At 40.2% G+C, this 13491-nt stretch overlaps 1 protein-coding gene and 1 pseudogene across 3 annotated transcripts in view; one reads left to right on the top strand and one right to left on the bottom strand.

Annotated features, from left to right (window-relative positions):
• CCSER2 (coiled-coil serine rich protein 2) overlaps positions 1–13491 on the bottom strand; it is a 199710-nt gene that overhangs the window by 173526 nt on the left and 12693 nt on the right. The window lies entirely within an intron of this gene.
• Positions 1121–1432, top strand: LOC111551977 (annotated as a pseudogene).

The raw sequence follows: 13491 nt of genomic DNA, 5'->3' as shown, positions 1-13491 counted from the left end.
CCTCTACCTCAGATTAATACAACACATTTTTCTTTTTTTGAGACAGAGTTTCACTCTTGTCACCCAGGCTGGAATGCAACGGCATGATCTCGACTCACCGCAACCTCCGCCTCCTGGGTTCAAGTGATTCTCCTGCCTCAGCCTCCCAAGTAACTGGGATTACAGGCACCTGCCACCATGCCCAGCTAACTTTTGTATTTTTAGTGGAGACAGGGTTTCACCATGTTGGTCAGGCTGGTCTCAAACTCGTGACCTCAGGTGATCCACCCGCCTCAGCTTCCCAAAGTGCTAGGATTACAGGCGTGAGCCACAGTGCCCAGCCACAACACTTTTTTATTAAGTGACTATAAGACAAGATCCTGAAAAGTAAAGAAGGTACATACAGTACTTGCCATAAGCAGCTTATGATCTGGTAAAGGAAGAAATGCTGTTATTACAGCAATGACTTAAAACACATTCATTCAGTCATTAAACATTTATTGAAAGCCTATTATCAATCAGGCTGTGAGATAGAGGTTGTGGATAAAATAAGACCTTCCAAGATAAGGGAAAAGACATGTAGACAAGAGAAGAGGAATGAAGTATTATAACTGCTAGAGTAGAGTATATGGGGTAGCACATGGAGGAACAAAAAAGAAAGTGCTTAACTGGGAGAGAGGGATAACATAAATGGTTTCGTAGAGGAGGCAATACTTGAGCTGAGTCTCAAAAGATAAACAGTAAATAGAAATACAGACACTGAATGTGAAAAAACAATATAGCCTAAGAGCATAAACAAAAGCATGGAACCAGCATGACACATTCAGAAAATTGTTGTTGACTGAACAATGGTAGCGAACAGGGTTTTAGAAATGCGTAAGAAGGAAGAACAGGGGAAAAATACAGCCTACAGAGTGGCTTATGTGCCATACTAAGAAGTTTGGACTTTACTATGGGCAATTAGGAAACTAAAAGGTTTTAAACCATAGAAAAAAAAAAAAAAGATCTCACCTGAATTTTGAAAAGTCACTTTGATTTAAGTATGGAGGAGATGGGTTAAGAAGGGGAGATGGGTTAAGACGTTACAACATGAGAAAGACAACAAAGATTGTAGCAAAAAGGTACAAAAGAGCTCTCTGGTCTCGGCTGCAGAAGCGAGATGACGAAGGGAACGTCATCGTTTGGAAAGCGTCGCAGTAAGACACACACATTGTGCCGCCGCTGTGGCTCTAAGGCCTACCACCTTCAGAAGTCGACCTGTGGCAAATGTGGCTACCCTGCCAAGCGCAAGAGAAAGTATAACTGGAGTGCCAAGGCTAAAAGACGAAATACCACCAGAACTGGTCAAATGAGGCACCTAAAAATTGTATATCGCAGATTCAGGCATGGATTCCATGAAGGAACAACACCTAAACCCAGGAGGGCAGCTGTTGCAGCATCCAGTTTATCTTAAGAATGTCAGCGATTAGTCGTACAATAAATGTTCTGGTTTTAAAAAATAAAAAAATAAAAAATAAAGGTACAAAAGATATCAGCAATATTAAATCTAAAGAATTTTGTCACAATAATGGGCACAAAATGAGAGCATAATACTTAGCAAATAAATGGATGAGTGACTGATTAGATATGGGAGATGAAAGAGCTCAAAATTCTGGACTTGTCTGACTGGACATGATCGTTTTACCCAGTCATAATGTTTGCCTTTCACTGAGGGCAAACATTATGTCTGGAGAAAAAAGATCACAAACTTAACACATCAAGCTAACTTTGAGGTGCATATCTAGAGAGCATACACCAGGGTGTTTACTGGTCAAAGGAGTCTGAAATGCAAGGGCAAAATCTGAAAGGGAGATGATGATTTGGGAATTATCAGCACAGGAATGATGGTCAGATTTTCCACCAAAAACAAGTGAGGTCACCTGGAGAAGATGTACAAGGAGAGAAAGGTATCACCGACACTTAAAAAAATGGATAGGAGGAAGGGTCGGGGGTGGTGCAAAGAACAGAACTAAAAAAGTAATTTGAAAGAAACTTTGAAGATAACAAGCAGTAGTGTCAAATTCCACATATAAGTAAACTAAAAACTAAAAAGAATAATTGGGCTTGGTAGTTTACAAATTTGGTCACCTTTGCCAAAGCAGTTTCAGGAGACAAGACGAGGTACAGAAACCTGACTACAACAGGCTCAAGAATAAAGAGATAAACCGTCAGGAAACATAACCTATTCTTTCAAACACACCCTATTTTTTCCAAAAAAAAAAAAAAAAGACAGTAACTTGAGACAATATAGAGGCAATCTTCTTTGTTTTTTGTTTGAGATAGAGTCTCCCTCTGTCTCCCACCCAGGCAGGAGTGAAGTGGTGCAAACACAGCTCACTGCAGCCTCGACCTCCTGGGCTCAAGCAAGCCTCCCACCTCCGCATCCCCAGTAGCTGGGACTATAGGTGTGTGCCACCACACCTGACTAATTTTTGTAAAGAATGGGTTTCCGCCACAATGTCCAGACTGGTCTCGAACTCCAGAGCTCAAGTAATCCACCCACCTCAGCCTCCCAAAGTGCTGGGATTACAGACATGAGCCACCATGCCTGGCCTGGGTATATTTATTTATTTATTTATTTTATTTTGTACCCTCTTTTCTGCAGGAAAAGAGCTCAAAGAGGAGGTTTAAAATAAAGAAAATGGTGGGTACAATATTTGGAACAAGATCCCACCATGAGATCAAGGTGGGCTCCCAGTCCTATCAGGAGACTGAAAATGCTAAAGGGGAAAACAAGGCAGAAGTTCTGGTTTACAGCTAATCCCTGAAGAAAGTGGCAGCTTGATGGGAATGATAAACATTGTGCCTACGGTAGCCATGCTAATTGCAGGCCCCACTCACCCACCTAAGTCAGGATTGGCTAAACCTGAAGGGTATGGAAATCGTACCTGCAGCTGAACGGGGCTGGAGGAAGCAGGGACTAGATCTTACTAAGTGTTATAAGCAAACTCAACCAACAAAAGCATACAGAACATGAGCAAAACAAGTAATTTCAAAAACATAAGCATAATGAAAATATCCGCAACATATACTCAATAGCCTAATTAAAGACTCATTTTTTTTTTTAATACTCAGCATCTAGCACAGAGCCTGGCATATAACAGGATGTTAGTACATACAAATGAATAATGTCCCGGGGCTTGCTCAGCTGCTATCTCAAGAGACAGGAACACCTGTGGAAGACAGGCTATACAGGATCTCCATGACCGACGCAAGAAACTGTCCTTCCTATGCAACCAGAGGGTGGAAAGGCTTAACCATCCCTGCTGAAAACAAAAGAGGAGAACATGACTGTAAGGGCCCTTAGATGATAACTAATTGTTAGCAAGCAGGGGTATGCGTAGCACTGTGCTATTCACTTACAAGAATTATATCTTAGGCTGGGCACAGTGGCTCACGCCTGTAATCCCAGCACTTTGGGAGGCCAAGGCAGGTGGATCACCTGAGGTCAGGAGTTTGAGACCAGCCTGGCCAACATGGTAAAACCCTGTCTCTACTAAAAATATGAAAATTAGCCAGGAGTGGGGGCACGTGCCTGTAATCCCAACTACTTGGGAGGCTGAGGCATGAGAGTCAATTGAACCTAAAAGGCGGAGGTTGCAGTGAACCAAGATTGTACCACTGCAATCCAGCCTGGGTGACAGAGACTCTGTCTCCAAAAATAAAAATAAAAATAAAGAACTATCATATCTTAACCTTAACTTCTTACCTTAACAACTACTAGATAGGTATATTTATTCTCATTTCCCAGGTGAAGAAATAGCCTTACAGAAGTTAAGTAATTTGTCCAAGTTCATACAGAGAATCAGGAATCAGGACCACTGAACCTGTCAGTGGCACTTAATATGGTAAGAGGAGGTGGTGGTAGTAGTGGTGGTGGTGGTGGCAGCGGCAGCCGTGGTGGTGGTGAGAGGTACTCTTTGAAATACAAAGACACTACCAACAAACTTTTACATATACAGAAACCTTGCCCACTCACCGAGAAGACTGCTCCCCTCATTCTTCCTACTCCCTGAGTGAGTCTCCAATAACTAGCAGGCCTGAGGAGACACTGCCACCTAATGGCCAGTGCCATGAACTATGTCTTGTGGCCCTGTCCCCACACCTCACCTTGGTTCCTCCACCTTCAGGATTGAGCCTCAAAAGGAGTGCATGCACACAAATCACTTTTTTTTTTTTTTTTTTTTTTGAGATGGAGTCTTGTTCTGTCGCCAGGCTGGAGTGCAGTGACGCAATCTTGGCTCACTGCAGCCTCCGCCTCCCAAGTTCAAGCAATTCTGCCTCAGCCTCCAGAATAGCTGGGACTACAGGTGTGTACCATCACACCCAACTAATTTTTTTTATATTTTTAGTAGAGATAGGGTTTCACCATGTTGGCCAGGATGGTCTCGATCTCCTGACCTCATGATCTGCCTGCCTCGGCCTCCCAAAGTGCTGGGATTACAGGTGTGAGCCACCGCAGCAGACCTACAAGTCACCATTTTGCCTATCTTGCTGTCATGAGTGATCCATCCCACACAATCTCTTATTCTGGCACTATCCAAAGAACATTGTACCAAAAGAAATGTTCTCCACCTGCCCTTACCCAATACATATATCTGCCCTGTCAATACAGTAGCCACTAGTCAAATGTGGCTATTATTATAATGTGATAAGGCCACAAAACAAGCATTCTTAAACTACATTAAAAGAAATACAGTCTTAATGCAGACTACTGAAATATCACTTAATTCTAGTTGGAATGACATTTCCAAGCATTATATTTTCTCCTTATAAACTAATTATAAAATACTCTATATTTTAAAACTTCTGGGCCAGGCATGGTAGCTCATGCCTATAGTCCAAGCTACTCGGGAGGCTAGAGTGGGAGGATCACTTAAGCCTAGGAGTTCGAGTCCAGCCTGGGTAACACAGTGAAACCCAGTCTCTTAAATAAATAAAGTCAGGCACGGTGGCTCACACCTGTAATCCCAGCACTTTGGGGCTTTGGGAGGCCAAGGTGAGCGGCTCACGTGAGGCCTGGCCACCAGGGCGAAACCTCATCTCTACTAAAAATACACAAATTAGCCAGGCATGGTGGCAGATGCCTGTAATCCCAGCTACTCTGGACACTGAGGCATGAGAATCACTTGAATCTAGGAGGCAGTGACCCGAGATCACACCACTGCACTCCAGCCAGGGTGACAGAGTGAGACTCTGTCTCAAAGAAAAAAAGAAAAAAAAAAAAAAAAAACTTCTCCCTATTAATTCTACCACCTTAACACAACTAAACAACTACTCTCATTACTTCATGTACTCTTCTAAATTTCATCTACACACACAGAGTCAGCTATATTAACTATCTAGATACAATTTAATGTTTTACTTTTAAAACATCACTGTTTTATAAATATATCCCACAGTTCTACAGTTATATTTGTTATTTTAAGGGCCACAGTATATTACATGGAATTAATGTGCTATAAATCATTTAATCACAGACGATGACCAAAGATTATAAATACCTATTATCCTTCACTACACCACTTTTAGAGCTACCCTGGCAAAAGGGACACAAAGGAGGTAAGGGTAAAGAAACACGTCACATGATGAAAAGCTGAAGCACTTATAAATGGTTTAGCCTAACAAAGCCAAGAGTACACGTGACGGTTGCTGTCAAATAGTTTAAGATACTATATGTAGGGTCAAAATAGTTTAAGTTGTGACAAAGGGGCAGAACTAGGATCAATGAATAGAAGTAAGAAAAGGGCAGTTTTCAGCCCAAAAAGTAAAACTTTTCAAACTATCAAAATATTCAACAGAGTCAACTATATAAAACACTGAGCTGTCCATTTGTGAAAGCATTAAAAAACAAGCTAGATAAGCAGTTGACAGAGAAAGTGCAGACTCTTAAATTGGTGGGAGGTAAGATTAGATAACCTCTCAGGTTTCCTTTCACTCAAATATTCAAATATTTATTAATCACCTGCTATAACCCTAGCAATGTGCTAGGTATATAAAAGTATACAAAACAGACCTGGTCCCTGTGCTTTTTGCACTTACAACCTAGTGTAGGAAATAGAGAAAAAGAAAAAAAATTAAATAATTACAAATCATAAGTGCTATAAAAGAAAACAATGAAATGCTTTAGGAAAAATAACAAACTGGGCATCAAGTAAGGCCTCTCTGAGGGAGAATATTTTAAAGCTGTGGACTAAAGAAGAGTTAAGCTATGCAGAGACCGCTCTGGCGCAGTGGAAAGCCACTAAATGTACAAACTGGAGGGTGACGCGATCGGATTTACTTTCTTTTATTATTGTTACTTTTTGGAGATGGAGTCACACTCTGTCACCCAGGCTGGAGTGCAGTGGCACAATCTCGGCTCACTGCAACCTCCACTTCCCAGGTTCAAGCGATTCTCCTGCCTCAGCCTCCCAAGTAACTGGGATTACAGGTGCCGCCACCACGCCTGGCTAATTTTTGTATTTTTAATAGAGATGGGGTTTCACCATGTTAGCCAGGTTGGTCTTGAACTCCAGACCTCAGGTGATCCGCCTGCCTCAGCCTCACAAAGTGCTGGGATTACAGGCATGAGCCACTGCACCTGGCCGATCTGATTTACATTTCTAAAAGATCATTCTGGCTGTTATGTGGAGAATGAATAGGAAAGAAGAAAATGTAGAAGCAGGAAAAAAATCAGGTAGGAGTTCAGATGAGAAACGATGATAGACTAGGTTGGTTGAAGTAGATGGATAGAGAGGTATAGACAAGTTTCTTTCTTTCTTTTTTTTTTGAAACAAGGTCTCTCTCTGTCGTCCAGACTGGAGTACAATGGGGTGATGATCATAGTTCACTGCAGCCTCGACCTCCTGGGCTCAAGCAATCCTCTCAGCTCAGCCTCCCTAGTAGCTGGGACCACAGGCACACACCACCACCCCCGGCTAATTTTTTAATTTTTGTAGATGGGCGGGGTCTCACTATGTTGCCCAGGCTGGTCTTGAACTCCTGAGCTCAAGTGATCCTCCTACCTCCCCAAGTGCTGGAATTATAGGCGAGAACCACGGCACCCAGCCAAAAGATGGGTTTCAAGATACATGGGGGAGACAGAAACTGCAGGACTCAGTGATGGGTTAAACTCAAAGGATAAAGTTAAAAGAGAAACCAAGTAAGCTTCAGGTTTCTGGCTTGAACAATTAATGGGACTGTGCTGTCATTTTCTAAGATAGGAAAGTTTGGGGGAGGCATGGATGTGGATCAAAACAGGAATCTAACTTTAAGTCACCATGATTGTCTTTAGACTCTTAATAGAAAGTTTCTACTAAAAATTACTCATGACTCATTCTTTGCTCTTTAAAAAGCAGTCTGTGGAAGGGGAAATACTATAAAGGTGACTGGGCCAATTGAAAAATAAAATTGGAATACAAATGGTAGATTAAACTATTGCATCAATGTTAAATTTAGTAAAGTCCATACTGTGCAATTTTTTTTTTTAATTCCTATGATTGGGAAATACATGTTGAAGTATTTAGGAGGTAAAGGGCCATAATATGCATATAAACATATATATACACATATTCATCATATACATATGTATGAAAGAGAGCAAATGATAAGAAAATGGCACAAAATATTAACAACAGGTAAATCTGGATAAAGAGTAGATATTCTTTGTACTATTCTTGGTCTTGCAACATTTCTCTGAGTACAAAATTACTACCAAAAAAACCCAAAACTTTTTTAAAGACAGTCCCAGATTTCTCTTATTCACGCCAAATAATTCAAATTCCTTTAAACTCACCTCATATGTATCTCCCTCCTCAACCCACTCCATCATGTCTCATCCATTACCTAGAGTAGTGGCCCCATCACAGAGACAAGGAACATACACAATTTACTCTAATAAAGAAATGGCGTAAGAAGTGAGGATTGCCAAGAGGCTTCTTGCAATCTTCCATCTCCCATGAAGTAGCATGTTCTTAACTGTGCTCTCTGAAATGTACTCTGTCCTGATCTGTAACAGATGGCTGGATGATAGACTCCTTTCAGTTCTGGATCTACCCTTCTCATGTAATATACAGCAATAAATCTATCAAATTAGCATGCTCATGTGATACCTGCAGATTAGATGTTCCCCCTACAAATGTCCATGGTTTAGCTGGGTATCCCTAGGTATAGCAATTATTACACTATTTTATTTTTAAGATCATGTTTTCCTGTGTTCTACTTTCTCCACTAGACTGAGAACTCCTTGAAGACGAGGAGCACAAAATATTTATTTATTTATTTATTTTAATTCCTAAAGATTATTCTAATACATGGCCGGGTGCAGTGGCTCACGCCTGTAATCTCAGCACTTTGGGACGCCAAGGTGGGCGGATCACCTGAGGTTGGGAGTTCAAGACCAGCCTGACCAACATAGAGAAACCCTGTCTTTAGTAAAAGTACAAAATTAGCCAGGCATGGTGGTGCATGCCTGTAATCCCAGTTACTCAGGAGGCTGAGGCAGAAGAATCGCTTGAACCCGGGAGACAGAGTTTGCAGTGAGCCGAGATTGTGACATTGCACTCTAGTCTGGGCAACAAGAGAGAAACTCTGTCTCAAAAAAGATTATTCTTATACATAAAAAGACACTTAATAAAAGCTATTGGGTGAAGAAATAAATATCACTGAAAAATCTTTCATATCTTTACTAAACGTTACTTTTTTTGCCCTTGGATATAGCAGTATGTATACAGTCTTACTCTAATTAAATAGCGAAGGAGACGTAACTTCTACCGGTTGCTGATAAACAAGTGAAAATGTCCATGACCTTATACACAATCCCAAAATCTTGTTTACTTCAATAATTATCATTATAATTTCGTAAAATATGACCAATAAAAAGTAAAATATCTTGGGCCTGAGTCTCAACCACACCTTAAAATTAAAGTACATTATATTTAACCAACAGTACAAATGGTCAATACAGCGCAAGGAACACTTCAGTGACAAGAAAACACGTCATGGTCTACACAGAACTTTATTCTCTGTTATCAAATAATCTAAGTAAAATTATGTAAGGTAAGAACACTGAACTTAGTAAACAAATTAAAATCTAATCATTTTACTGGGAAAGGTCAGTTTTTCAAATGCTAAAACAAAACTTGCCAAATAGAAGAGTATTCAACGAGAATGTACATAAAGTACTCCAAAAACAAAACTGTGTTTTGGACATGTATCTTTATCCAAAAATGATTATATGGTAACACTTCAAAATGTCCCAGAACCAAATGTCAAAATACCAAATGCTTTTAAAGTATGTTTCTGAGTTGTATTAAGAGGAGGAAAATACAATGTTTCTTACTCAGCTAGGTATTCTGTCCATATTCTTGCTGTCAATTCTCCTAGTTCCCTTAAGATCTCCCCAACTCATGGAATATAATGCACATGATAATTTGCAATAGTTCTCAAACCTGTCCTATCCTCTCCTCATTTCTTAATCTAGAATCTTGCTAGCCAGTATTCTAGCACAGGCCTACTTAATTTTCTGCCTTCAGTTTCTTCCCTGCCTTCAGTTTCTTCCCCTTCAATCCTTTTTTCACACTTTTCCTGAGGTTAATATTCAAAATTCTAATTCTGATCATGTCACTCTTCAATTTTAAAATCCTTCAATAACTCTCTAAAGTACAAATACCTAAAAACAGCAGCTTATATTTATTAAGTACTTGTGTGCCAGGTACCAATGTTACCTAATTTAAACCTCACAACAATCCTACAGTGTAGATATTTTTATTATTCTCACTTTGCACATTTAAGGAAATTGAAACTTAGGGAAATCACATATAGACGCACAGTTAATGAGTGCATGCAGCTAAAATTACCCAAGCCTTCAAATTGTGGCTTTGGTATTCCTTTACAGCTGCTCCCTCTTACCACTAACCAACAAACCCTGCCTTCCAACCAGACCAAACCACCTAAGGATCTGTAACCATAAGATGCTCTTTCAGGACTCCTTACCAAAGTGTACACTACTCCCTTGACTCAAAATGCTACTTGTCCAACAGGGGAATTCTCTGCAAAGCATTCTTCCTTTCTTTCCCACCTTCCCTACGGAAAATCCCCTGGACAGAATAACATAAGCCAAAATGATATACACATCCCACTATCAACTTCAAAATGCTACAATACAGAGTACTCAAATAGATTTTTCAAGGTGACATCAATGTGGCAACTTAGTGCCAGCCTCATAAACCCCTAAATTCATCAGAAAGTAAAGATCAACAATAAACATATATTCAAAAGAAAACATCAAAAAAGAAAAAAATAAAGTGACAGCAAAAACAAAAAAAAAAGCTCTAAATAATTTTGCAAAATATTCACAAAATATAAATTCAGTTATTTTGAAATATGTGCAAAATACATTTAGAATAAGGGGATCTTAAGTTTTAAAGTAGAAAATAATGCAAGCAGGAGAACTGCTTGAACCCAGAAGGCAGAGGTTGCAGTGAGCAGAGATTGCACAACTGCACTGGGACTTTTCTTTAATGGCACAAGTAAGACAAATCCTAAGATCTACTATTAGCAAACAAAAAAAAATGTCGAGACTAAAGGGCTCTTCTATGACTATGTCTGGGGTCAAAAAATAATTCTTCAATACTAAACAGTTTGTGCTTATGAAACATATTAAATGATGCAGAGGTACAGTGATTATGTTACCACATCTCAAGCATCAGCATATTATGTCAGTATCTTCCAGGAACATGAAACAGTGATATCAGGAGTTTCTCCTGGGTATTAACTGACAATTAAACAGCATCTTCAGAGTACTACTCAAATATATTAGGTTACAATTCCACACACTAATACTCAAATTTGGTCTGTTCCAGTCAAGATCTTCCTGTAGTTAACTGCTCCTATACTGTCATGTGGATAAATAAGCCAAACATTACCTGCAAACTTTTAAACTCTTTTCTAGCCTATTAATAAAACATCTACAAGATCATTACTGGCACATATCCCATCTAGAGCCCTGTTTCCATACAACCTTTCTTGCCTTTTCCTTGTAATACTAACACATCATCTTCTTAAACCTTAAATAAATTTTTTGTAAGAAGTAAAAATTACTTAACAACGTCATCTAATTGAGATATTTAGGAAATCGATCTTTAATGGATACAGAATAATCAGTCCATGGTTAGAGCACTATTCTTGGGTGGTCAACTCAAAACTGTATTTTGTGTTTGACACTCCTACTGGCTATAACCAAAAATGCATTTCCGGAATACGTGTCACGTATAATACCCAGGACCAGGTAGAGTACTTATGCTGACATGGCTTTTTATAGTGGTCTACTCTAGATATTAGACCTAGCCCAAGGAAACAGTAAAGAGAATGGAGAGAGAAGAGATACCTCACAAAGACTTGACAACAAATGGAAAATGAGAGATAAGAGAAGTCTGGATTACTCCCAGGTTTATACTTTGGGCAACTGAATGACTGGCAGTATCATTAACTAAGATGGGAAAATTAGCTGAATACGTGAACAAGAGACAGTAAAGACAGCTGGAAAAGAATAGGTATGAAAGAGAAACAGGGCCAGTCATAACGGCTTATACTTGTAATCCCACCATTTTGGGAGGCCAAGGTGGCCAGGTCACTGGAGGTCAGGAGTTTGAGATCAGCCTGGCCAACATGGTAAACCCCGGATTCTACTAAAAATACAAAAATGAGCTGGGTGTAGTGGCAGGTGCCTGTAATCCCAGCTACTTGGGAGGCTGAAGCAGGAGAACTGCTTGAACCCAGAAGGCAGAGGTTGCAGTGAGCAGAGATTGCACAACTGCACTGGGAGACAGAGCAAGACTCTATCTCAAAAAAAAAAAAAAAAAGAAAGAAAGAAAGAAAAGAAACAGAAAGAGAAACAAGAAAGTGACGTTTTTGAAGGCAAAGAAAGTTCAAGAACATGGGCATGATGGTCTAAGGTTCACAGTGGATTTAACAATTAAGAACTATGTCAACAGATAGACATAGTTTCTGTAAATAGAGGAAGCAATGGTAAAATGTTCTGGGGGAATGAGTACTACACAATCAAGGCAAAAAAAAAAGAATGTGTGAAGCGTGTTTCAAACAGAATGTAGAAGAGTTTTGCTGGATGAAAGGTTCATGTAGCAGAAGACAAGAAAATGAAGTCTGAGTCAAGGGCTTTGAATTCTAGATTTTATTTTTGGAGTTTATTCTGTGAACAGGAGAAGGAAAGGCATGTAACATTTTTTTTCCTTTATAAGACAATTTTCTCAACCCTTTCTGATGACAGGGTACATGAGGAACTGAAATGACAAGAGTTAAGGCAGGAGTAGCTACTAAGAGGTCTTACAATTATCTAAACATAGTAATGAGGACCTGAAAGAGACTGGCAGTAGCCAAAGTAAAAAATAAGGAATATGTGAAAGAGATATTCTTTATTCCCAGGCTGCCTGTGATACTGTGATATGACATCATATCCCATATATAATATATACTTGGTCTCTGCCCCTGGTTCCTGACACACAGCTCCTAAAACCCATGGAATCTCCAGAGTGATGAGTGTCTTTTGTATGCTAATGAGGACTGCTAGTTGGGGACCCCTAGTTAACCTCAGGATGGAAGCTGGTCACCAGAAAGACCAGAGCATGAGTACAGGTTGGGACTTTTTAGCCCCATCCCCCAACCTCCAGGGAGGGGAAGGGGACTGAAGGTTGAGTTAATCACCAATGGCCACCAATGGCCAATGATGTAAGCAATCATACCTATGTAATAAAACCTCCATAAAAGACCAAAAGGACAGGGTTCAGAGAGCTGAATACGTGGAGATACCTGGAGAGTGGTACACCCAGAGAGGGCAGAGAAGCTCCACGCCCCTTTCCATGACCTACCGTATTCATCTCTTCCATCTGGCTATTCATCTATATTTTTTGTAATATGCTGTTTAATAAATGGGCAAACATAAGTAAAGTGTTTCCCTAAGTTCTATGAGCTGCTCTAGCAAATTAACTGAACCCAAGAAGGGGGTCGTGGGAACCCCAATTTATGGCTGGTCACAGACACAGGTCACAACCTGGAGCATGCATCTGAAGTGGGAGTGGGCGGCTGTCCTGTGGGACTGAGCCCTTATCCTCCAGGATTTAACACTATCTACAGGCAGACAGTGTCAGATTTGAACTAAATTATAGGACATCCAGCTGTTCTTCACTGGAGACTCTGGTGTCAGAATTGCTTGGTGTACGGCAAAACAATCTCCATACATTTAGTTTAAGAGGTGCTGTGTGGCCAAGTGCTGTGTGGCTCACTCTTGTAATCCCAGCACTTTGAAAGGTCGAAGCAGGAGGATCACTTTAGGGTAGGAGTTTGAGACCAGCCCAGGCAAGATAGCAGAACTCCGCCTCTTAAAAAAAAAAAAAAGAGTTACAAAGGCCAGGTACAGTGGCTTGTGCCTGTAATTCTAACACTTTGGGAGGCCAAGGTGGGAGGCTCCTAGAGGCC

The sequence above is a fragment of the Piliocolobus tephrosceles genome, chromosome 9, assembly GCF_002776525.5.
Source record: "Piliocolobus tephrosceles isolate RC106 chromosome 9, ASM277652v3, whole genome shotgun sequence".
Taxonomy (NCBI): Eukaryota; Metazoa; Chordata; class Mammalia; order Primates; family Cercopithecidae; genus Piliocolobus; species Piliocolobus tephrosceles.
This window is presented reverse-complemented; position numbering and strand designations above follow the sequence as displayed.